Here is a 26,582-nt window from a genome sequence, read left to right as displayed (position 1 = left end):
ATTTTAAAGGCTATGCATGTTTATTCTTCTTATTCTAAGATTCCCTCAAATATTTATATGAAAGGATCAAAAATATTTAAAGAGATTTTATAGGCCTCTTTTTATCAAGGAAAGTATTGTGTTTTGTTTTCTACATCTTGATTTTGATATTCTCAGCTTTATTAACACTATTAACATTTAACATCATGAGAAACAAGGGATGGTGAATAAGGAGAAAAGGTGTTAAAAAAGGGGGAGAAGGTGCTGGAAGACCTGATTTTGGAGGTCACTGGGGTCTAGGAGAACTATTGGAAGTGGGTGGATAAGGAAATTGGAAGCCTGAAAGATAGGATTAAGGGAATTATTGAAACTTTCACAGAGTCCCCTAGGCCTTAGTAAAAATGAGAAGATCATGATTATGGTTAAGAAGATATCTCAGGATGTTGAAACTATGAAGCTCTTCCATGATCGCATAATTGATAAGCTAGAAGAGTATGTGAATGACATCAAAGATAGCTTGAATAATCTAGTGGAAATTAGCAGGGAGGCGATGAGTAATAGTGCTGAAGGTTTGGAGAAAATTAATGCCATGAAGGCCAATTATAGAACCAGACCCATAGCCAGTGATCCTCCCTTGGGGGAAAAACAAAAAAAGAATGCATCAGAGGGTGGCTAGAGTGCTATTGAAGGGAAGACTAGTTTGGGTCCCTATTCTAGGACCAAGAACCAGAGCCATGACTAGGGTACCTCCAAATTCATCATGGAAGATCTAGAGAAAATCAACAAGAGATTATTCAGAAGAATATTGAATTGGTGCACTCACTCAGTTGAGTGCCTTTTCCTGTCTTTTTTGGAGACTTTTCATTTTATTTTACGTTTCACTTTTAATTAATATATTTTTGGTTGTTGGCCTTGGTTTGTAAAACTTTGGGTTTCATGTCCCTGTAAAACTTGTTTATCTTTATCAGAAACATTAGTAACTAGCATTGTGTTAAGTGGTTTATTAGAAAACTAAAGGGGAATCAGACTTATAAAATCCTAATTCAACATTATATTTCTTTCAACGTTCCTTCCTTCAATAAATTTATTAAATTTGGGATTTCCATCTATTATCATTATGAAGGAATTTATATAAATCTATGACATATTTATGATAATTAAAACATATGAAAGCAATGGGAAGCTATCATGAATGTCTCTATGGAAATATAATTATTTTCTTAGTGAACTATCTATAGAATAACATTTCATTTGGTGTTCTCTTATGATCAAGTTTGATAAGACAAACCTTTTGCTAATCTTTCATGGTTTCACATCAATAATTTTTTTCAAAGGTACTATGAATCTCTTGTATATTTTTTAAAAACAATAATAATTTTTTTATTGGTTCAAGAAAAAAAATTACTATAATTCAATGATTTTCAATTATTTTTTCTAGATATTTATTGATTTGGTTCTTACATAAGTAGTTCAAAATAGTGAGGTTAAGAGTAATAAATATTGAAAAAAAAATCTTGATTCCATATTTCTTAACTTAAAACTTCATGAAAGATATTTATGAATCTCTTAAAATTTTCACATGCTAAGAAATATTAATGAAAAATAGGTCTTATAGTCTTGAACTAGCTTATGGAAAAAAAAATTACAAAAGGTTGGAAATCCCTTCTCAAATTTAAACTTTTTTGCTTTGCTTGGTATTGTCTACTATGTTATTCCATTAGATTTAGATCATTCAATCTCGGAATTCATAATCCTAGTTCTTCTTTTGACAAGCACTAGAAAAGTATCAAGTATTTTTTTAAAATTTAAAATTAAAGTTCACCACGAACAATTTGATTCAATACATATTTAATCATTTTTCATGGAATATGATTCTTTTGTAGGATTAACCTAGACTTCCTACAAAATTCAAGTACATATTCAGCATGGTTTTGAAGTGAATTTTTTATGAACATTTAGAAATATACGAATTCAAATATTTTATATGGAGTTTTGTTGATACTCACTTTTCTATATGTATTAAGTCAATGATTTGTTCCAACATTCTTTTACATATCTAGGTGCAAACCAATAAAGTTACACTAAAGATTGGTATAGTTGTTGTTGTCGATCTCTAGATCAATACTCAAAATATTTTTTAGGTCCTATCAATCTCCCCTTCTCACAAAAGTCCATTGCACCTTGAGGGGATTATCATAACTACAATTATTAACCTTTTATAGCTCTCATAATTCTCCTTTACCCTAGTGAAAATATTAGAGATGCTTCTCATCAACTCTTTTGCTTAATTAATCTGTGATTAATGCAATTTTGGTAGGAAAAATGATAAGATTTTTATAATAGAAGGCCCAATAAGAATATTTAATTTTCACAGGGCTTCAAATCTCATTTCTTGTAACTCCCTTCATTATAAAAAATGGATCATTCACAAAGGAAAACATAAAAGCCAACTCTTTCCATAAGTAGCTTTTATGACTAGTTATTAGTTCGTGCCTGCAGGAAACTATAGCAGAGGCTTCAAACGGTAAAGAGTGATTAATCATTTCTCCTTCAGCCAATCAACTTTGCTGGAAAGTTTTGCATAGCTTTATTTCTAACTATGCTTTATAAAAAAGTTTCTCAATTTTTAGTTAAAATTTTGGTGCACAATATGTTGGCGATCTCTGATTGACTTTGCACATGGCTGACAGATGCATTCAGAATTGTTTACAGTTTCTTATAAGAGAGATCGCACTACTAACAAGGCAGGGTGGCGAAATAAAGGTCTTAGGTTTCTGAAAAGGAGGCTGCATATTCTGACATACCATCGATGTTGCTACCAATCCCTGCTACTATTTTCGTCCACCCGTCTCTCTGCATTTGTATTCCAGTAACGCGTGGTAGAGGCAAGTGAAACCCTAAGAATGCAGTGATTTTTGTGAAACTTCCTGCAAACCGGAAACCTGTTTCGGCATTCTGAAACACCAAACTGCTCTTCACCGTCACATTTCTAGCACCAGAGGTCTCTGCCAATAATTTCCAATGAACAGATGATGATTGAATATTCTCTTTTAAACATGTTTAGTTTGTGATGTTGGTGTTTCATTGAAAACCCGTTAAACATTGAATTTATGTGGTTTCAGATTGAGGATCTGTGTAAAGAGGCTTTTTCTCAACACCTGCAACACCTTCTATTCCCATCTTTTTTTAGGAAGCTTAAAATGCCCCCAGAACTTGTGCAGGCCACTAGAGATGCTCTAATGGATATGGATACAAAGATTGTTGTAAATGTTCAAAATCAGAAGGTCGGAAACTGGCGATAAAGGTTTTCATTTTGGTCGTGCAGAGGACCTGTTGCTACTTAGGTAGCGTATGTGTATGCATCCTTGACATTCCCACATTCCCCATACATGGAAACGAGGGCATTCTTCATAGAAATGTCTGGTTCGTATCGCATTTAGATAATGCAAGTCTCTTTTTTAACAAACTTTCTTTGCTCAAGTAAAACCTTAAAATTGTTCTATTCCATTACCAAAGCTTACATTGCACATCAATGGTTTTGTTTGTCAAAATGTTTGTTCTGTAAACATCATCAAAAGATAAAATGTGCTAGCCTAATGGTTTTATGTTCATTTATTGTGCATCTTCCCTAAACTAGTTAAAAACTGGGTTATTAACTTTCTAGTAAATATTAAACAGAATAGCTTTCCTTGCTCTGGTGGGTAACAAGCATTTGCTATTAAAAAATAAAATTGTATGTTCTTTCGACTTAAAGACCATAAATTAACAGCAATCAAGAATAGGCAGAAGAAAGCACGATAGTGGCAATGGCACCCCTTTATGTAAACAAAATCACTCTGCTCTTCTCGGCGAAAACGTTCTTTAAATTTTCTAATATGACAACAATCTTGTTTTTTCTTTAAGATAATAATGTGGAAGAGGCAAGCGATGTTCCCAACAATGATGAAGCTGGAGAAGTAAACAAGACTACCGAAAATGCTTCATCAAAAGCAGCCAACAATTACACTATATCATTGACCTATAGAATCTCTTCTTTGGGACCTTCCAAAATTGGTGCATTTTCCTCATAATATAAATGATGGGAAGACTACTGCATAGGCAGCGCTTGATTACAATCTTGATATCTTTCAATACATGTACCCTCAAATTGAAATGAAGTCACGAATATTAGTCCGATCTACAAGCTCTGTATGGATTTGCCAAAACAAAGGTAGGATTTTAATCCTAACAGCCCTTTACACGACATCTACCATTATCAATGGTTTAGCAGTAGCAATGGTAGGTATCACTATTTGGGGAACATCTTTCTTCTATATCTGTGCTGGATATTCTAACATGGACCTAAGTGTATTGTGGAGTAACTTCCTCCTATTTAGGTATTTATGTATTCTTTCTGGGTTTTATGTGTTGTGTGCACAGTATTAAGTTAGTGATGTTCTGTAGCTATTCATTTGTCCTTTAAATAAATAAGGATCTATGCATTCACTCTAAATGTCTAGACTGTTTCACCTCGCTAATGATATTTTTGTATGATGTAACATATTTTATATTAATACACATAAGTATTATTTTTTAAAATTTGTATGTAAATGATCACTGCTTGATGAAACCAAATGTCCGTTTTCACTTTCACATTTATATGTCCACTACTTTGTTCACTGCCTTAATATATTTTCATAATATTTGTTGGAGGTCTGATTATTATTAAGAGAATGCCCTGTTTTGGGCACTGCCATTTTTCTGACTCAAAGTTTCCTGTTTGTTAATACATAACTATTTGTATCAGATTTAATAATTAATTAATTAATCAATTGCTGCAGCAATTTATTGGTGTCTTCTATTTTGCTCTGTTTATCAATAAGTTTTGTGCTGCTCTACTATGCCCTGTTTTGTATAATGAGAAAACCAACATTCTCTTTCAGAGTTTGAAACCTGATTTGTCTAGCAAGTGTATCGACTGTCTGGCAGGAGACAAAAATTTAATAGTGTTCTGTATGCTTGTTAGATGGATATTGCACAAACTAATATATCTCCTTTTCCCAAATCTGTTCTAATAACCTATTTGATCTGACTACTACTCTGCCACACCAAACAACCACATTCCCTGCCAGCACTTGGCAGGAACTACGCTGCTTGCAGCTCTTGTTTCTTCTACAATCATTAATATAATCACAGGCCAAGCTGACGTACAAACTTCATAAACCCTTCGAGCCATTTTAGTACTAGATAGAAGGAAGACATATATCATTCAATAGGAGAGTATTACACGAAAGCCTTCAATCCTAATTATTTTTAACTGCCAACGCATGAAATCAAACAAACAAGTATTAAAAAATAAGATCAAGAAAAATATGAGCATCTGAAAGGAATGACACAATCTCATATCATCTTACCATGCTGATATATATTCATTGGCCCAACTAATCTTTGGAGAACGACTTAGTCTATTGAAGCAAAAAAGCAAATATCTATAAGCTCAAACCTATGTTCAGCAAACAAGTTATGGACAAGATGATTAAATTCCAATGTAAAGAAAAAAGGGTTGTGAGAATAATCCAATAGTATTATTCGGAACTTGAGGAGCAATATGTGGAACAAGGGAAGGTCCGGTGCGCAGGTGAGAACACCAAGCTCCTCTAGAAAGAAGTTTAGTGTCATCTCATCTGCGCACCAAACATACCACGCTCTCATCTTCCTCGCATACTCTTTCCTGCCTATTCTTACTTATTGGAAAACCTATGCTTGAAGAAGAAGATGTAAGTTCATGAATTTATAGAAAATTTTACAGGAAACGCTAAAGGAATTTAAAAAACTAATTGCTAATCTCTATTCTATACCATTCAAGATTTGATTGAGGTGAATGTAGTCCGAAAAACCGTGGACAGGTGATCATAGTCTTGGTCTTAATTAGGGTTTCTAGATTATTGGACTTTTGACCAGATCTGTGCCACAAATCTAACAAGATATAAATGCTCCAAGAGCCTTTCATCAACGGTTTACAAGTTTTCTTGTGCGGAAAACTGGTAATTTCATTATGAGAAAAAATAAAAGAAAGACCAGGATACACGACTGCAATTTTGTCTTCATACCAACATTACAACTTCCAAATTTTTGTGGAAGCATGGACCAAAAAACGTAGTCATTACTGAGCAGTTGTAAAATTAAAAGGAAATGTTGAATTAAATCTCCACCATTAGAAAGTTTTTGAAGCTGTCGCTTTCCCTCGTTTGATGGGTTGGGATTTCTTTCTCTTCCCTCAAGCTTCGTGAAAATTTCCATGAAAGTTGGTACATATTGACTGCTCCTGTTCATTCAAAGACTCATTCTTCAATTGGATTTGCCTGCGTTATAAATAGATTTATGTTTGTCGATCAAAGGCTCTTAAACCTACATTAATATCACTATTGTTATCATGAGTTTTTTTTTTTTTTGTTTTGTTTTTAAAGTAGCTTTTCCTGGTATTAGCCAACAATATTGCAAGTATGGACTCCTTTATATCATATAAGGGCTGTCTTTTATTAATTTTTTATTCTTTTGAGTTATACTCTTTCTAAAAAAATATTAAGAATATAATTTTTATTATATATTTCATAAGTATTTATCATTAAATTAGTATTTCCATAACTTGTGATGTTCATAAAAGATATTATTATATTTATTTATTTTTTATTTAATTTTTTTGTTGATTTTGAGAAAATAACTTAATACATATACATATTGACATCTTAGATAATCTTGTGTAAATTTAACTAAATGACCCTATCCTTTTACTCATCTCCTTGCATAAATTCCTACACTTATTATCTATCTTATCCATAAACACATTCTCATATATTGTCCTAGATAATTATGCATTTGTATACCTATCTCATATATTTTGTTATGCATTTGATTCAATTATTTTATTTTTTTGGAGTCATTTCCATGAGTTTAGGGTCAACTTGTGGTCATGGGCTTTATATTTGAAGTTTTAAAATTTAAATTTGAATTTTGCCAACTCTTGCCCATTCCTTTCCTACCAAGAGATGAACAAACACATGTTCTGTAAAATTAATTATTAATTGGTAATGTTTAAAGGTATTCAATTGTATTCATTTTGATTTAGTCTCAATCAATCAGCTTCATTTCATATCATTCACTATTTTTTCAAATTGCACTTTATTCGCTACCCTAAAATGAACTTTGATCTACAAACATTCTAGGATCATTTAAATGGCTAAGTTTGTCATCCTCAAAATATTAGACACATTTTAGGGTGTTTGATCTAGGTGAATATGTCCTCTTAAAATAAAAGTATAATATTTGTAATGTATTTGTAAATATTGTCTATCATAGATAGTAAAAAGGAAGATAAATGAGAGATGAATTCAAATTTTGAAATATATGGACTCAAATCATTTTTGTAATCATTTTTGTAGGTATAGAATTTTAATATGAATGTGAAAATTACCGTAATCCATACTTCAAACTAACATAGTATATATATAATTATCTAATCTTTGGGTGAACTACTAATTGTCATATGCCATTTTAAATCCCAACACATCAAAAAAATTGAACATTAAGATAGTTGTTCATCTTTCTCAACTATAATGCTAAGTACCTTTATTTATCACATTTACTTTTCAAAATTCATCATTTAAGGTCTTATTTATATATATCTATTCCACAACACATTCATTTATTGATGGAGTTTAATATGTGAACATTATTAGATTAGCTTAATTTAAACATAAGAATAACATACTTTCCTTTGGCTTTTGATGAAATTATTCAATCTTAGATGACCTAGTTTTCTAGTGTATTTACTAAATTTTGTAAGACTACAATATAGGGGTTTGTAAATGAGCCTAAACCATATAAATAACCTAAAATACATAATGAAAAATAACTACCTAAAATACATATAACTAGTCAAGAGTACTAGTATATGAAATTTTCATAGATAAAACCATAGTAGACACAAACACCATTCCATTACACCATTGCAGTTAATAAAAAATCTTCCGTATCAAAATATAGTACATAAATGTGACCTTTAAAAGATATTAGAGAGTAACCATATATAACACCTTAAGGGAGTTGTCACACACCACCCTACCTAAGGCCTAGACCAAATAGAATTTCCATTGTGGTTAAACAATATCTACCTACAATATTTACCAATTCATCTTAAAGGAGTTATGACCCAATTTATTGATTCAATCCATACAACCTAATATCCTTAATAAGTTTTTTATTCCTTATCTTGCATAAGATTTTCATAATCTAGGATGAGTAATGAGTATCCATCAACTATGCCAAGAACACTTTTAAATGGAGTTATAGCCATATTATTCAAAACTAGATGGGTATCTTAGAAAATTGCACCCAAATCTATTAGATCTTCATATTTGAGAATAAAAGCCTTGAACTCATTAGAATTGTATTCATTTTCTCCATTATTATTAATATTTTATGTATCATACATTAGAGGTAGATGCTTGTTTTTTCTCTTCATTAAAGTGTTGACTATAAAGGTAGAATGAGAGCTTCCAAAAATTATTGAACATCCATATCAACCATAATATCTTTATTTTCTAAATATCTCAACATGTATAAACTTATAAAACTTAATGAAATCATTTTCACATATATTATTATCCTCAATTATTTATTTTAACATTTCGAGCATTCCCTTAGACATATAGTTTAAAATTTTCTTGGGATGAAAAAAATATATCTTTCTATCTTTGTGATACTTGTCTCTTCACTATAATAGCCATCATTATTAAGATAACTCACACTAGTAGCAAAAAAGGTAGTAGAGAGGAACAACGGAAAAGCCACTATATGACATACTTACCTCCAAGCACCACCATATGGTACCTCACAAACCATGAAGCCTTCACACCACCTTGGAATATAACTTATCTACCTAGTGTATCATGTCCATGCCTTGATTTTGCTTTATTTTTTAAACATGAATAATATTATATGTATGAATTTTCCAATTTCCTAACTTTTTTAATCATATTCTACAAGATTGTAGGGTATGTTCTCACTAGATTTGATCTATTTTTAAGCTAGAATTTTGTCTTGGCGTCACATATAGTTTACAAAGTATCATGTGTGTTATGGACCTAAGTTCCCATTTATTTTTGTATTTCAAAAAATTAGATTTAATGGTCTCATGTAAGGAGAATCTTGTTTATATACTTCATTCTACAAAGCACCCTCAATCTCATGTTTAATATATTTAAAAATTGAAACTTTCCAAACCTAAGTTATCTTGTAAAATTGTGTTGAATAGAAAATTTGATGTTTAAAAAATAATTTTAACCTATTGTACTATTTTTTTAGACCTTTGAATTTCATGTATTTGGATTGAGTAAAGAATTAAAATCCACTTTTGAAATCTAAAACTTTTATTGCACGTAGATCCATGCCATATATAGTCCACCCTTCCTATATGAATTTACAATTACTAGCACACTAGAATATAATCACAAAGTTGGGTTTTATATAATTCATGAACCTAATAAATAGGAAACAAAAACAAAATAATAATTCAAACTTCCCATAAGTAAAATATTAGCAATATGGAATATAATCATAAAGTTAGGTTTGTTAGAAACCATGTATCTGATGAATATGAACAAAGGGAATAAATTAGAATATAATTATAAAGTTCTACCATTTAATGAGTATATGTTTGAAAATAAGGAGAATCGTAGACTCAATATGCATTATCAACCTAACAGTGAGCTTAGGTTCACATATAAACAGAATGATTATTGTTTTCGTATCTTCTTAGTAGGTTTCTAGTAGACAACAAAGAAGAAAAAAATAAGTTCTCCATTATCAATTTTCCCATAAAAATCTACTCATCATATATTAATCTTTCCTCTATATTTATAATAATCTCATTCTATTTCCTTGATATTGAACTTTCCTCCTATATGGCAATGAAATTTTATAAATTAAATCGACAAGAACCCCATACAAAAACTAACTCTAGTGAAAGAAATTTTTTCCATAGATTCAAGAGAAATCAAAGATGTGACAAAAATTAAATAAAAAAATTAGCCTAATTTACATTAGATAGCCATTATCCATGATAGGCAGCCTTTTTCAATAAATTATGTTCTTTAAACCATTTTCTATTATCTAAAATAAATTTTTCAAGTGTATATTACTTTCTTAGATCTTGATCAATATTTCAAAATCCTATTATAGATACCCATAACATGAGTGATTCTATTCACTTTTATTCACAATACTTCAAAAGCATATAAGATAATTACTCTTTTTATTTAGTTTTTAGTTGTAATTTATAATGAAAAGTGGTTTGGCAACCATAATTATATTCTTTGAGATGGAAGGAAAAATATTAAGTAATTATTCCTATGATATTGATGTCTCGACATTTTACTAACCCATGGAGGCTCATTGTCTAAGATTTTCTCCTTTTCTAAAACCATCCTTAGGCTTATCTTTCTATAGACTATTTCACAAGTTGGCATTTTTCTTGTGTGGTCAAAACTTGTAATGAGATTAGTTTATTATGGTCAATAAAATAATCCTAAGTCTTATCTTTCACCAAATATGTAGCCTAAAATTTATTTTATTTAATAGCGTCATAGAATGGGTCATGACTAGATCTCTATCTTTTATATATACGAGTTTTCAATTAAATTTGGATGACCTTTGTAGAACTCTTTACACCCATTAAGGCTATTTAGTAATCTTGTATTTCACTCCACTACCTATTTTGAAGCTAATAATTTTTTTTACATAAATCTTGTTATCAAACATAATACCAAATTCAAAGGTAGTGCTCAATTTCACCATACTCACTAATTGGTAAGTAAAAGAAAACTATTTATCATTTGTGGTGTGCATGAAGTGTAAATTTTTTATTGACTATTGAATTAAATTATATGAATAAATACTATAAAATAGTAAACAATCATGTAGGATTTATTTTTATCCACTTTTTAAAATTTTCTTATTAGTTTATTGAATTTTGTTAACTTTTTTGTCAACTCGTAATCTATATTAGCAGCAATTCATCTAAACTTTTGTAACATCTTTTTTCTTTTAAATAAAATAACTTAGAGATATACTTCCTTGTCACTAGAACATCTATGACTTTATTAATTCCTCTTGCATGTCCATAATGTGTGTACATGGTACTTTTTCCTAAATATCATCCAAAAAGATCATTGAAGGTTAATTTATGTCAATGAAAATAGGAGAAATATTTATCACTTTTTTAATTGAATGTATCATGATTGAACTAGGTAACACATAAACTAGAGTTGGCTATCATACCGATCAAGTGTGGATAAAATTTTAAACATATAAGAATAAGATGAATAATACAACCTATTCTACCCAAAATAAATGTAACACACAAGTAAAGCACAAGGGTTGGTAAATATTGATAAAAACATAAAATATTATCACCATACTAACCCTTATTGTAAGGTTCTTATTCTCAAGAATAATGGATTTAGTGGTATGTATGTTATCTCTCATATAGAACAACTTGAAAGCATAAGCTAAAAAAGGCTTAAGATTGAATAAATTTTTTATTGCTAGTGATGAATCCAAGATTTAAGAAAAATATATGGTTGGAATTCATCACTTTGGAAAAGGTGGATGGTCAAGATGGAAAGGGTACTTGAGAGAACCTTTAAGAGATGGGAAAGTAATCAATCAACATGACTAAAAAGTTTGATATTACATGTATAAAGGCATACACTCTTGTGTATAAAGGCCATATGTTTGTACATCTTGGAGGAATGTTCTTGATTTGAGGGTGATTGACTACTATTTGGCATGTGCAAGTGGGTGACTGAGGAGGAATAATTTGTTTTAGACCACTTAATGGAAACTAGAGGAAATAGGAAATTAAATAAATACATACAATTATTTAATATCTGGAATGAGGATGGTGGAGATGCGATCAATAAATATTTAAATTTATTTTTCTATGTTAGACAATAGGACCATGATAATCAGTTTTAAGGTAGAAACATGGTACCAATAAAACTTGATTTTACTAATTAGTTAAATTTTAACATTGTGTGAATATTTGGATAATTAACTAGATAAATATGGATTTATTCAATCAATTATAGAGAAAATGTTTAGGTTATAGGTAATTATTATTTTGTCAATTTTAGGTGCCTACACCAATGGTGTCTTAACCTATCACTAAATCATTGCAATCAATAAGAAATCTATAGATCTATATGTTTCCTTTCTTTAAAGTGCTATAAAAAATATCTCCCTCCCTCTTTATGGTTTTAGACTCTAGTTTCTCTATGAATAATCTTGCAATGGGTGCAAACCTAATCTAAATGAAACTTGATTGTTGTGATGACTTTGGGAAAAATGCAAAGATATGGACAAAGATGGTGAAGGGAAATCTTGTGGATTATGTGGAAGGGATGCAAGGTCATGACCCAACCCTTGTTGAGAAATTTTCCTGGCCTTGGGAGAAAGGTGAAGTTAAAATTTGGGGCATGATCTTTATAGTTTCTATGGAGACTATTTATATTGTTACTTGTCTATTATTCGATGGAGTGACCTTCTCCAAAAAGGCTAAGAGGACTTACAAGGATGATTTTAAGAGGTTCTTTAAAATGGGTGAAGGTGTTGAAGCTTCAGAGTAGCTACAAAAAAGAGGATCTCCTTGGGGCTTGGAAAGATGTAACGCTTATTCTCATGAAGTATTTCATGCTAGATGGGAGGTTAAAACATTTTCACACCCAATTCTTCCCCATGTCGAACCATCTTAGGTATAGTGTTAAAATGAATTTCCCATTCTATATTTTCTCCTATGCATCTCAGTCAGTTGTTTCTACTAAAACTGGGAATACTCTCCCTCTTTACCGAGGTTTAATTATGAGGCTTTATAAATTTCATCTATCTTTGACCCCATCTATTGGGACCCCACTGATCTCCCCTAGCCTAATTTATCATTTTAATTTTGTGGTGGAGCTTTTGGGTACCTATGTTACTAAGATTAACACCAATTGGCCTCCTCATGTAAGACTAAACAAATCCCTACCTAGTTCAACCCTCTTCATGCAGCCAAATAGAAAAATTCCTCCAAACCCTCTTCTAAGGAAATTGATTTAGTGGACTTTGAGGAGGAAGACAAATTTGAGGATTCAGATTCTTCCTTGTCCATAGATTCAGATTGGTCTCTATTTGTTTTTACACAGACATCCCCCTTCACACCCCCTTTAAGTTCCCCTTCCCAATTCGTGGTGTCTCTACCCTAATAATAGATTCCCAATCTCTAGTAGATAAAGTTAATGGGATGGTTGAGGCTATCAATAGATAGGATGTGATTGTTCATTGGTTCCTCTCCTAGTTGAATGTAGCCAAGAAGAAGATCAATAGGTTGCAAGTGGTGGTGGAGCTAGAGGCTTGTGGAGACAGTTGTGCCAAGGAAGAAAAATAAAAGAGTGTTTGGAAGGCAACCGACAACATGGAAGGGAAACAAGAAAATTGGGAGACTGGGGAGGAGAAACTTAAATAAATCAATGCAAAGATCAATCTAAGGGAAGAGAGGAAAGACATGGATGAGTTGAAGGAAAACCACAAGTTCCTAAAAATGAAAGTTGATGAAATGACTACTCTAAGCAAGGAAATGGTGATGAAGAATTTTGCTTCTCTACATAACATTTAGAAGGAGATTGAAAGAAGGAAGGCCAAGAGGAAGAGACATATTGAATCTCCTAGTACGACATCAAACCCCTTCACCTTCAGTATTAAGGCTACTTTGGAAACTGTGGCTATGTCCTCACAAAGATTCAAACAAAAAATTATCCTTTGTTGATAAAATTAAAGTGTTATGCCATGAATGGCAAGATAATAATGCCCACACTTGACATGTCATTCCTTTGTGTCTATGGTGGGTGGTTGGTTGTCTGGTGCTTTTTACTACCTTTTATGTAGTGGTTTTATTCTAGTTGTTTGCTAGTTTTTTTGGGTGTTTTGTCTTTAGTTTTTGGCTGGGTGTGCACCCTTCATGTGCCCCAGGTAGTTTCTTTTGAGGAATTATGTAAAAGGTTTGGGCTTATCCTTCTTTAATCAATTAGAACATTGAAAAACACATATTTTATTTCATCATCAAACCTACATAGCGATTCTTGAATTGCCTATATCTTCATTTTTGCAATTTAAATTTTGAAATTAAGTAGCTAAAACCCTTTTTTTTTTTAACTTCTATTTCAGTGACATTTTCCAATGTAAGTGTCATATTGCAATACCATGTCTACAATGATCCCTACTTTTTTGCCTACTCTCTCATGACAAATAATACACTTCTATCTTAAATCATTTAAAAAGAAATACAATAATCTATATAAAAGATAGTTGAAATAGAATGACAACCCTAAAATTAAAAATAAGAGTCAATAAATTAAAGAAATGGTTAGATTGATATGTAGCTAAGGCTATAATAGTAAGATTGGGAGTAGGAGAATGATCAAGGGGGTTTCCACAACCATTTATTAGATAGTGGTCATGATCACATTGACAAGTAGAAGATTGGCCACATGATAAGGTGGACCAACCATTATGACATCATTTGGGAGATCCATGAGACTTGAGAGAACCATGCAATGATCAAACACTATGGCAATGACCATGAATATGGCAATGATTGATCTTGGAATTGATGGTCCTCCTTTTTACAAGCACTAGGAAAGTATCAAGTATTTTTGTGGTTTTACACCAAAGCCCAATCCACGAGGAATTTGATTTGTGACATATTTAATCCTTTTTCATGAAATATGATTCTTTTGTATGATTAACCTAGACTCCCTACAAAATTCAAGTACATATCCAACATGGTTTTGGAGCGAAAATTTTATGAACATTTAGAAAGATAGGAATTTAAATATTTTTCTTAGAATTTTATTGATATTCGCTTTTCTATGTGTACTAAGTCAATGATTTGTTCCAACATTCCTGTATATATCTAGGTGAAGCCAATAAAATTGCACTAAAGAATAGTGTAACTGTTGTTATCCATCACTAGAACAGAACTCCTTAGAATATTTCTTCGGTCCTACCAATCTGCCCTGTCACAAAGGGTCCATTGCTCCTCGAGAAGATTATCATAACTACAATTATTAACCTTTTTATAGCTCTCATAATTCTCCTTTACCACAGTGAAAATATCAGAGATGGTTCTGATCATCTCTTTTACTTCACAGATCTATGATTAATGTAATATAGGTGGGAAAAATGATAAGCTTTATATAATTGATCGCCCAAATACTTTAACAATAAGAATTTTTAATGTTCACAGGGCTTAATATCTCATTCCTTGTAACTACCTTCGTTACCAAAGATGGGTCATTCACACAGGAAAACATATTAAGCCAGCTCTTTCAATAAGCAGCTTTTATGGCTTGTTATTTCTTCTACAATCATTAAAATAATCACAGGCCAAGCTGACGCACAAACTTCCTTAACCCTTCAAACCATTTCAGTACTAGATAGAGAGTATTACACCAAAGCCTTCAGTCCTAATTATTTTTAACTGCCAGCGCATGAAATCAAACAAACAAGTATTAACAAATAAGAACAAGAAAATTATGAGCATATGAAAGAAATGACACAATCTTATATCATCTTATCATGCTGATATATATTCATCAGCCCAACTAATCTTTGCACAACGACTTAGCCTATTGAAAAAGAGGAAAATATCTATAAGCTCAAATCTATGTTTAATGTTCAAAAACAACTAATGGAAAAGATGATTAGATTTGGATGGAAAAAAAATGGTTGTATTAATGGGAACATGAGGAGCAATATGTGGAGCAAGGGAAGGTCTGGTGCGCAGGCGAGGACATCAAGTTTAGTGTCATCTCACCTGCGCACCAAACATACCACGCTCTCATCTTCCTCGCATACTCTTTCCTGCCTATTCTTACTTCTTGGAAAACCTATGCTTGAAAAAGAAGATGTAAGTTCATGAATTTATAGAAAATTTTACAGGAAACGCTAAAGGAATTTAAAAAACTAATTGCTAATCTCTATTCTATACCATTCAAGATTTGATTGAGGTGAATGTAGTCCGAAAAATCGTGGACAGGTGATCATAGTCTTGGTTTTAATTAGGGTTTCTAGATTATTGGACTTTTGACCAGATCTGTACCACAAATCTAACAAGATATAAATGCTCCAAGAGCCTTTTATCAACGGTTTACAAGTTTTCTTGTGCGGAAAACTGGTAATTTCATGATGAGAAAAAATAAAAGAAAGACCAGGATACACGACTGCAATTTTGTCTTCATACCAACATTACAACTTCCAAATTTTTGTGGAAGCATGGACGAAAAAACGTAGTCCTTACTTAGCAGTTGTAAAATAAAAAAGAAATGTTAAAATAAATCCCCACCATTAAAAAGCTTTTGAAGCGGTCACTTTCCCTCGTTTGATGGGTTGGCAATTGTTTCTCTTCCATCAAGCTTCATGCAAATTTCCATGAAAGTTGGTAAAAATTGACTGCCCCTGTTCATTCAAAGACTCGTTCTTAATTTCAAGCACCAAGCGGACGCTAGAAGCATTGTCCAAATTGGTATAAATAAATAAATGTATTCATGTTTGTTTGTGGAGCATGGGCTCTTAAACCTTTATTTACCACTATTGTTACCATGTTTTATTTTTTCAAATGTAGTTTTTTGTTTTGTTTTATACTAAAACAAGCCAACAATAATGCGTATGAGACTCTTTTATATGATATAAGGGACAATTTGTTATTAATTTTCTATACTTTTGAGGTAATTAATTTATTTTTTAAATCAAGTATATAATATTTATTATATCTTTAATAAGTATTTATTATCAAATTAGTATTTCAACAATTTGTGACATAAAAATTGATTTATTATCAAATTAGTGATTCAATGATTTGTGACATGAAAATTAATTAATCATCAAGAATATTATTATATCCATTTGATTTTTTATCTAGTCTTTTGTTGATTTTGAGATAATGACATAATACATATACATATTGACATCTATGGATAATCTTCTATAAATTTAACTCCCTTTCCCTATCCTTTTACTCATGTCCTTGCACAAATTCCCACACTTACTCTCTATCTTATCCATACATATACACATTTTAATATATTCTCCTAAGTAATTATGCATTTGTACATCTATCCCTGAAATTTTGTTATCCACTTGATTCAACTATTTCAATTTTTAGAATAATTTCAAGGAGTTTAGGTTAAACTTGTGCTAATAGACATAATTTGAAGTTCTAAAATTGAAATTTGAATTTTGGCCATCTCTTGCCCATTCCTTTCCTACGAAAGACCAAAGACAAAATATTTTTTGTGCAATTAATTATGATGTTGTAGAGGTTAAAGCTATTCAATTGTATTCATTTTGACATACTCTTAGTGTCTAGTTTCTCCATTTCAATATCATTCACATTTTTTAAAAATACACTTAATTTCCTACACTAAAATAAACATAGATCTACAAACATTCTAGGAGCATTTAGATGGCTAAGATTGTCATCCTTAATCTCTTAGACACATTTATGAGTTGTGACTTAGGTGAATATGTCCTCTTGTTAGAAAACAATAATATTGCAAGTTTATTTGTAAATATTGTCAAACAAACATTAAAAGGGAAGGTAAATAAGAGGTGAATTTAAAAGTTTGAAGCATATGGACTCCTCGATCATTTTTCTAGTTGTATAATACTTATATGAATGTGAAAGTTACTCTAATCCATAATTCAACCCACCATAGTATATACATATAATTCTCTAATATTAAGGTAAATTATTAATAGCCGTGTCATTTTAAATCCCAACAGAACAAAAAATTTATGCATGAAGATAGTTATTCATCTTCCTCAAATTCAATAATTTATGACATTTAATTTTCATACTTCATCATTTAAGGTTCTTATTTATTCATCTATTCTCACAACAACATTCATTTATTAATGTAGGTCAATATGTACATATCATTAGATTATCCTAATGTAAACCTATAGAACACATACTTTTCTTTTCCTTTTGATGAAGCTATCCAATCATAGATGATCTAGTTTTGTAGTGCCTTCACTCACTTTTTAAGATTACAATATAGTGGTTTGTTAATAAGCCTCAACCATATAAACCAAATAAAATACACACTAAAAGATAATTACTTAAAATACATATAACTAGTTAAGCATACTAGCATAATAAATTTTAATGAATAACACCATATTAGAAATAGACATCATTCCATTACAACATGGTAACCAACCAAAAAGGTACCCAATCAAGATAGAGCACATAATAGTGACCTTTAAAAAATATTAGACACTAACCATATATAACACCTTTCAGGGATCTGTTGCACACTACCTTAACCCATTCCTAGATCAAATAGAGGATAAAATCAATACTTTCCATCATGGTTAACACAAACCGTACCTGCAATATTTACCAATTCATGTTAAAGGAGTTATGACCCAATTTATCGATCTAGTCCATTAAACCCAATACCCTTAATAAATTTCATATTCCTAATCTTGCATAAGATTTCCATAATCTAGGATTAGTAATGAGTATCCAGTGAATGTATCAAGAATATGTTCACATAGAATTATAGCCATATTTTTGAAAAATAGATGCATATCTCAAAAAATGACATCCAAAGATATTATATGTTTCAATATTTGAGACTAAAACTGTTTAATTTATTAGAATTACATCCATTTTCACCATGCTTGTAAATATAAATGTAAAATAACATCCAAATGTCATTGAACATCCATATCAACCATAACACGTTTAACTTTTTCTAATATCTCAACTTTAATTACTCACAAGACTTATATTTATTTTACGATTTAAATAATTTTGCTATATAAATATATATATATATATATATATATATATATATATATATATATATATATATATATATATATATATATATATATATATATATATATATATAGTTTAAAGTTTTCTTAGAATGAAAAATATATATCTTGCTATATTAGTGTTTATTGTCTCTTCCCTTCCCTAGGATATAATTTCTATTAGGATAAATCACCCTATTAGCAAGATATTATAGTAGAGAGGAATGACACCAAGCAACTATACAATATACTTACCTTTAAGCACCACCATATAGTACCTAACAAACTCTGATGCCTTCACACAACCTTAGAACATAACTTCTCTACCTAGTGCCCCACATCCACATCTTGATGCTCTTTTATTTTCCAAAGTCAACTACTATTATATATTTGAGTTTTCTAATTTCATAACTTTTATAGTCATACGTTGAAAGAATACATGGCTAGTGCTTAGTGGATTTGATGTGTTTTGATGCTAGCATTTTATCATGGCCTCATATCTAGTTTATAATGTATCATGTCTGCTATGGAACTAAGTTCCCATTAATTTTTTTCTTTCATTTCATGGTAATGTAAGGGGATTCTTGTTTATACAATTATTTTTCCTTAGCATCTTGCAACCAGTGTTTTAAATATTTTAAGTTTGAATATTTTTTAAATGTAGTTTACTTTGTAAAATTGTATTAAATGAAAAATTTGATTTCTATAAACTAGCTTTAATTCTTTGTCATATTTTTATGAGACCTTTTATTTTCAAGTATTGGATTGAGTGAAGACATAAAATTCAAGCTTGAAATCTAGAAAGTTCATAACACATATAGTCCACACTTTCTAGATGATTTATAAACTACTAGGACACTAGAACATAATCACAAATTTGGATTTTTTATAGATCACACAACTAATAAATACGAACCAAAAACATATATATAATTCATAGTTCTCCTAGTTTTCAAAATATTAAAAAATAAATTAAACACAAAATTGGGTCTGCTAGAGACCATGTAGCTAATAAATAGGAATAAAAATAATAAACTAAGGTATAATTATAAGTTTGCACCATTTAAAGACCATACACGTATATTATAGTGTGCCTAATTTGAAGATAAAAAGTGTAGATCCAAAATTCCTTATCAACCTAATAGTGAGTTTAAGACGACCTACAAATAGGATGAGGGTTCTTTTCCTACCTTCTTTATAGGTCTCTATTATAGACCATATAATTAAAAAAGATGTCCTCCTTTATCACTTGGACCACAACTGTCCACTCATCAAATATTAAACTTTCATCTATAATTAGAATTATCTCATTCCATTTCCTTGATATTGATTATCCCCTCTAAGACAATGACATTTTATAAATGCAATCCAATAAGAACCTCATGCAAACACTAATTCTTATGAAAGTGATATTTGTCATGGATCCCAAATAAGTCAATGATTTGACAAAAGAATAGCTTAATTTACATTGGATCGCCATAATCCAAGAGAGAACCATTTTAAAATAAATTATGTTATTTAAATATATTTATATTTATGAACAGTTAACTTTTTAAGTTCATCATATTTTTTAAGGTTTTGGTATTTTGTTGGTGTAATTATTTATTCATGTTGGATATTATTACACCTTACTTAAGTTTACTTAGGATAATGTATTTCATAGTAGTTTGGGTATGAGACACTTGGGTGTTTGTACCACATTGGGAAAGTGTGTGTAGGAGAATTTCCACCTTTTGTGGTCTTATTTTGTTGTTACATTCCACCTTCGGTGGGTGATCCACCTCATGTGGAATAATATATTGTTTCTCCTACATACAACACCTATTTCCTACCTATTAAGCCACATGTCATGTTTGTGTGCTCACATATCCATATAGCCTTTCCTATATAAGCAGGCTCATCTACATTATATGTAACGATTGATGAAACAATTGATGATCCAGATGATCAGTATTTTCATCTTGATAGAATACAATTTATTCCTATCATCTATTTTGTCTCTCTATTGTACTTTTCATTGAGCTCTTGATCTTGGCAAAATCTCTCATGGTATCAGAGCCTAAAGGGCTTGTTTTGATTATTCATTTTGGAGGCTTCATTTTCAGATTTGGGGATCTACATTTTTTTGGGGCATCTTACAGTGATTTGGACATCATGGTTGAGTTTGGAAGGCGGTTTCAATAAATTTTGAGTATAAATTCGACCTATTTGAAGAAAGTCAATTTTGGAGGAAAAATTTAGCCTATTTGGCTAGTATAGTACGAATTTTCAAAAAAACAAATTAATTTTTTTTTCTACGAATTTAAAATTTTCTTATTTATATTCTTTTCGCAGTTTTTTATGTGTTAAGGTTTTATTATTTAAAAATAAGAAAAAATAATTTTTTATTTTATTTTGGGGGGTACCCCCCACGACCATGGTACGCAGTCTACATTTACATGTTTTGCAGGGCCCGCCGTGCTCCCATAATCCGTTTTCTTGGCCTTCGTGACCTGTCCTTCACGCCGACCGCCAGTGTTTGTTTGCAGGCTCTGTGCTCCGTTAACCGTGCCCCTTCCTGTCGGTATCGTCTCCTCCCCAACGAACTCCTTCCGCTGTCATCGTGCTTTCCCGATGCCAGTGTTTTCTGGCAGCAGCTCCTGACCGCCGCTTTGGAAGTTCCCCGGCCACTATCGCAGGTTATCCGACAGCCGCTTGACCTTTTCACTTGCCGACACTGCGACTTCTGACAACCTCGCCTTATTCTTTCCATTCGGTACTCTTCCGGCTGTTGATTGTTTCCATCGGCCGAGAACACTGCCCGAAGTAGACACATGGCACAATCATTTATTGGATGCACTTTTTGCCACGTCACTCTGCTGTACTACACAGTCAGCCACCGGGCAGGACACACAGACAGTCGTAGCACTCTGTCACCCGTGCACCTGTACTTGCCAGGTAGACAGCCAAGTCTATCCGTATTGGCACACCAGCATTTCCATACTGGACGGATCCATTCACAGCTTGACACGTTAGCATGTCCGTATGGTACGAACACCGCGCAGGGGTGTAAGTGAAGTTTTTTTAATGCTGAATCGGGCATCAAATTTAAGCTTGTACAATGCTGATGTCATCACTGTGTCAACACTATTTTGAACTCTGTTTACCTCCCTCTTATAGAGCTTTCCAGTTTTGCAGTTCAATTTTGGAAGGTCATATCTTGCTCATTCTTGCTTCTTTTTTTGTGCAATTTTTTTTGAAATGGGATAGAATATCATGCTCTTCGCAGTGGTGGAAGAATTTTTTGATTTTGATGGACGAATTTTCCATAATTTGCAGATCTTCATGACTGTACCTGTCTAATCCCCATTTTTGCAACTTCGGAGGCTTCGTTTGGGGTCATACGACCTCCTTTTCCGGTGCCCTTTTTTTTGAAAGTGCATAATTTTTCGTCTAATTTCATAATCTAACATGAGTTTGTAGTGATTTTGAGTAATTTTACTTTCAGTATTTGGTCATTTTGGCCTATTTGGTACTTGTATTTTGCTTGGATCTCAGTTTAGATCACTTGCAGTATTTGTTGAACTCTCTTATAGCCTATTTGAGGCAATTGTAAGATTGAAATCAAAATTCCACCTTGCCTTGTTTTGCAATTGGCCTATTATATACGCATTAAGTATAAAGTGCCAAATTATCACTTTTGGCGGGCGGGGGAGGGGGGGAGGGGGGTTCTTGATTGAGTAATTTTGGGGGCTTTCTTGTCCGATTGTGTCTTTCTATCTTTTTTTTTTCCATTTTGGTTCTATGGGTTCTCCTAAATTTCCACTTTTATCTCTTCATAATTATGCTTCATGGAAGATTAAGGCATGGAGTAAACTAATTGAAAAAGGACTCATTCATTATGTAAATGGAACAATTACAACACCACCTTATTCTATCCTAATTCTCAAATTGAATGGCTCACTAAGAATGTTATGGCACTTGGAACTCTTAGAAAGTATGTATCAGATGACCTCATTTTTCACATTGATAAGTGTACTACAATAAAGAGGCTTGAGATATTTATGAGAAATTGTATGGTCAAGTTGATGAGATTAAGGGATACACGCTTGATAGTGAACTCACAACATTGGATCCCAAGGATTTTGATACAATCCAAGATTATGTCACAAAAGCAAATGAGCTAAGAGAAAAGCTAAAGGATTATGGAATTTACAAAAAGGATGCTCAATTGGTTTATAACTTGTTGGAAAAAATTCCTTCAGAGTATGCAGCCTTTATATTTAGCTTTCACACCCATAGGTTAGCTCAAGGTTCCTCATACACTTCTCTCTCATTTGATGCTTTCACGAAGATGTTGATACTTAAGCAATCTAAGTTGACCAAGATGAGGATTCTCAAATCTTCAAAGTCACAAGATTTGTTGGCTAATAAAGGCAATAAAAATAATCAAGGAAAATGCAAGAATCAAAAGAAACCTAAGTCAAAACCACAACAAGATGGAGCACAATCATCCTCTCCACAACAAGGTAACTCACCTAAGAGGAAATCATATAAGGACAATCTTTTTTGTGCATATTGCAACAAGTCAGGACATGATGAACATCATTGTTACAAGTAGGATATTGATGAGTTGAAGAATCTTCTTGAGAAGAACAAAATCAACCTACCTTCTAGAATGTCTACATCGACTTCTTCTAAGGATAAAGGAAATGATCACTCTTTTGGGACAGATAAAGGAAAGGGACAAACTCTTTGTGCTACTACAAGTCATGATTCAGGGGCTTCTCATCATATGACATCTTCACGATCTGTGTTCTCTTCATTTGAGCCTTGCCACATGCCACATATTTTAATGGGAAATCATACATACATGGATGCAATTGGGAAAGGATCTATTGCCATTGGGGACAACTCCTTCAATAATGTGTTGTGTGTACTCTATTTAACAAACAATGTTCTTTCCATCTATCAAATCACACATGGGGCAACTAAGAAAACTGTGGAGTTCACACCTGATTCAGTTATCATTAGAGACTTGGAGACTAGAGCTATCACTGAGATTGGGATGGTTGATCATGCATCTCTATTATACTCTTTTTCACATTTTGGTCCTATTAATGAGGTTGATTCTTCCTATGTTGCTAATTCATATTTTGAGGAGAACTTTGGGTACTTGAACTTGGGTGTTCTCACATGTGACCCTGCTCTTGAGCCTTGCATTTCATCTCCTCCTATTGATATCATATCACCTATTGCACTTGATGATGTAGCTAGTGCGACAATTTTGCCTTATTCTCATTCAGTGCAGCAGGATATTTCATGTATTCCAGCTTCAGTTCATTGGGATGACTACTTGACATACATTTCTGGTTTGTTTGTGGAGTCCTACATTGCAGATTTGGGAGACATCATTAATGATATTCATCTTCTCTTTGATGAAGATGATCCTTCTTTGATTATTGCGAGGGAACACTATGACCCTCTTGTGCATTCTCTTCATGATTACTCTTTAAAGGTTGACATGATTGTGGATACTTTTGTACAACAGTTGGAGGAGGTCTCTTTATTCTTTGAGGAGACATGTGAGTCGTTGGATATTGTTCTACATTCTTCTCCACTAGATCTTGAATTGCCTTTTTCAATAGTGTGGAATAGTTCACCACCTTTGGAGGGGGTACCTTTCAGCATCGATATGGGGACACTTGAGCATTTTTCAGACATTCCATTCATCATGAGTTTTTTTCCTACATCTTCCCTTCATGATAAGGGAGACTTCATGGATACACCTTTGGTTTTGTTTCTTCCTAAGGGGAGGAACGTTGTTCGACATTCATGGAGCAGTTTCTTCATTCATCATTGAGCTTCTACCATTGGTGTTGATTCTACATTGAGGGGAAGCTACCTAGCTTCTCTTCTTCTCTCATATGGGGAGGAATTTTTTCTCACATGGGGTTTTCTTCCTCACATACTTCTTTGAGAGTTCTTTGTGTCTAGTTTGCATCTCTCTTTTAGGGGAGGGTTTTTTCCCGTTAGGTTTTTCTCTCTTTCCCCGCTTTGTGAGAGATTTCATTGCATTGTTTTGTGTGCATTTGCATTTGTACATGGGTACCTAACATGGCCTCGTAGCTAGGACCCATCTTGCATTACTTAGTTGCATTGTAGACTTAAGTGCATTCTCGTAAAGTGCACTTAAAGGGGGGTGTTGGTGTAATTATTTATTCATGTTGGATATTATTACATCTTACTTAAGTTTACTTAGGATAATTCATTTCATAGTAGTTTGGGTATGAGACATCTTTGGTGTTTGTGTCACATTGGGATAGTGTGTGTAAGATAATTTCCACCTTTTATGGTCTTATTTTGTTGTTACATTCCACCTTCAGTGGGTGATCCAACTCATGTGAAATATTATATTGTTTCTCCTACCTACCACACCCATTTCCTATCTACCCTTGTTTCTTATTGAGTCACATGTCATGTTTGTGTGCTCACATATCCATATAGCCTTGCCTATATAAGAAGGCCCATCTACATTGTATGTAACAATTGATTGAACAATTGATGATCCACTTGATTAGTATTTTCATCTTGATAGAATACAGTTTATTCCTATCATCTATTTTGTCTCTCTATTGTACTTTTCATTGAGCTCTTGATCTTGGCAAAATCTCACATATTCATATACCCATAACATGAGTTATTTATCTTTATTTTTATTCACATTTATTTAATATAATATGGTTCAATTCCTCTTTATATTTAGTATATACTTGTATTGCATAGTGAAGAGTGCTTTAGTGATCACAGTTACATTCTTTGAGATGGATGAATTTTATTTTAAGAATTATTCTCACTATCTCCACATTTTAGTAACCCATGGAGGAGGTTTGTGTGATATTGTATCCTTTGCTCAAATATATAGCGATTAATCTCTATTATTTAATAGTATCATATAATAGGACTCATCCATCTGTATCTTTTACATATTAGTTTTAAATATAAATTTGGAAGACCTTGTTGGAGCTCTTTATACCCATTAAAGGCCATTTGATAAAGGACAATTCTTCATCTTATATTTCACTGGACTACCTATTTTGAAGATAATATGTTTAATTACACCAAACCTCTTATCACACATAATACCAAATGCAAAGATATTGTTCATTTTCATCATACAAACCAATTGTTATCTTTATTAGTTTATTAAATTACATATTAATAATATCTATAAATTATTTTTTCTTAAATACCACTTAGTTTAATAATGAAAGGTACATATTGGTGAGTAAAATTGAACTATTTACCACTTTTGGTGTGGATGAGGTGTGAAAATTTTATTGACTATTTGACCACTAATTAAATATATTAAAATAGAATACTACAAAATACTAAGCAATTATGTAGAAGTTATTCTTTATCTCCACTTTACTAAAGTTAGCTTATGAATTTGTTGAGTTTTGTTAACCTTTTTGTTTCACTCATAATCCATATTAGTAGTAATTTTATCTAATTTTTGTAACATCTTTGGTCTTTTAAATTAGACATGACACATCTACGAATTTATTTATTCCTCTTTAAGGTGCATAGTACGTGTACATGGAAATTGTTTTGTGAACATCATTGAATAAATTGTTGAAGGTTAATTATGTCAATAAAAAATAGGATAAATGTGTATGAATATCTAATTTGAATGTTTGATAATTGAAAAATGTAATGATTAA

Source organism: Cryptomeria japonica, chromosome 3 (genome assembly GCF_030272615.1).
Source record: "Cryptomeria japonica chromosome 3, Sugi_1.0, whole genome shotgun sequence".
In the NCBI taxonomy this organism is placed as follows: Eukaryota; Viridiplantae; Streptophyta; class Pinopsida; order Cupressales; family Cupressaceae; genus Cryptomeria; species Cryptomeria japonica.
This window is presented reverse-complemented; position numbering follows the sequence as displayed.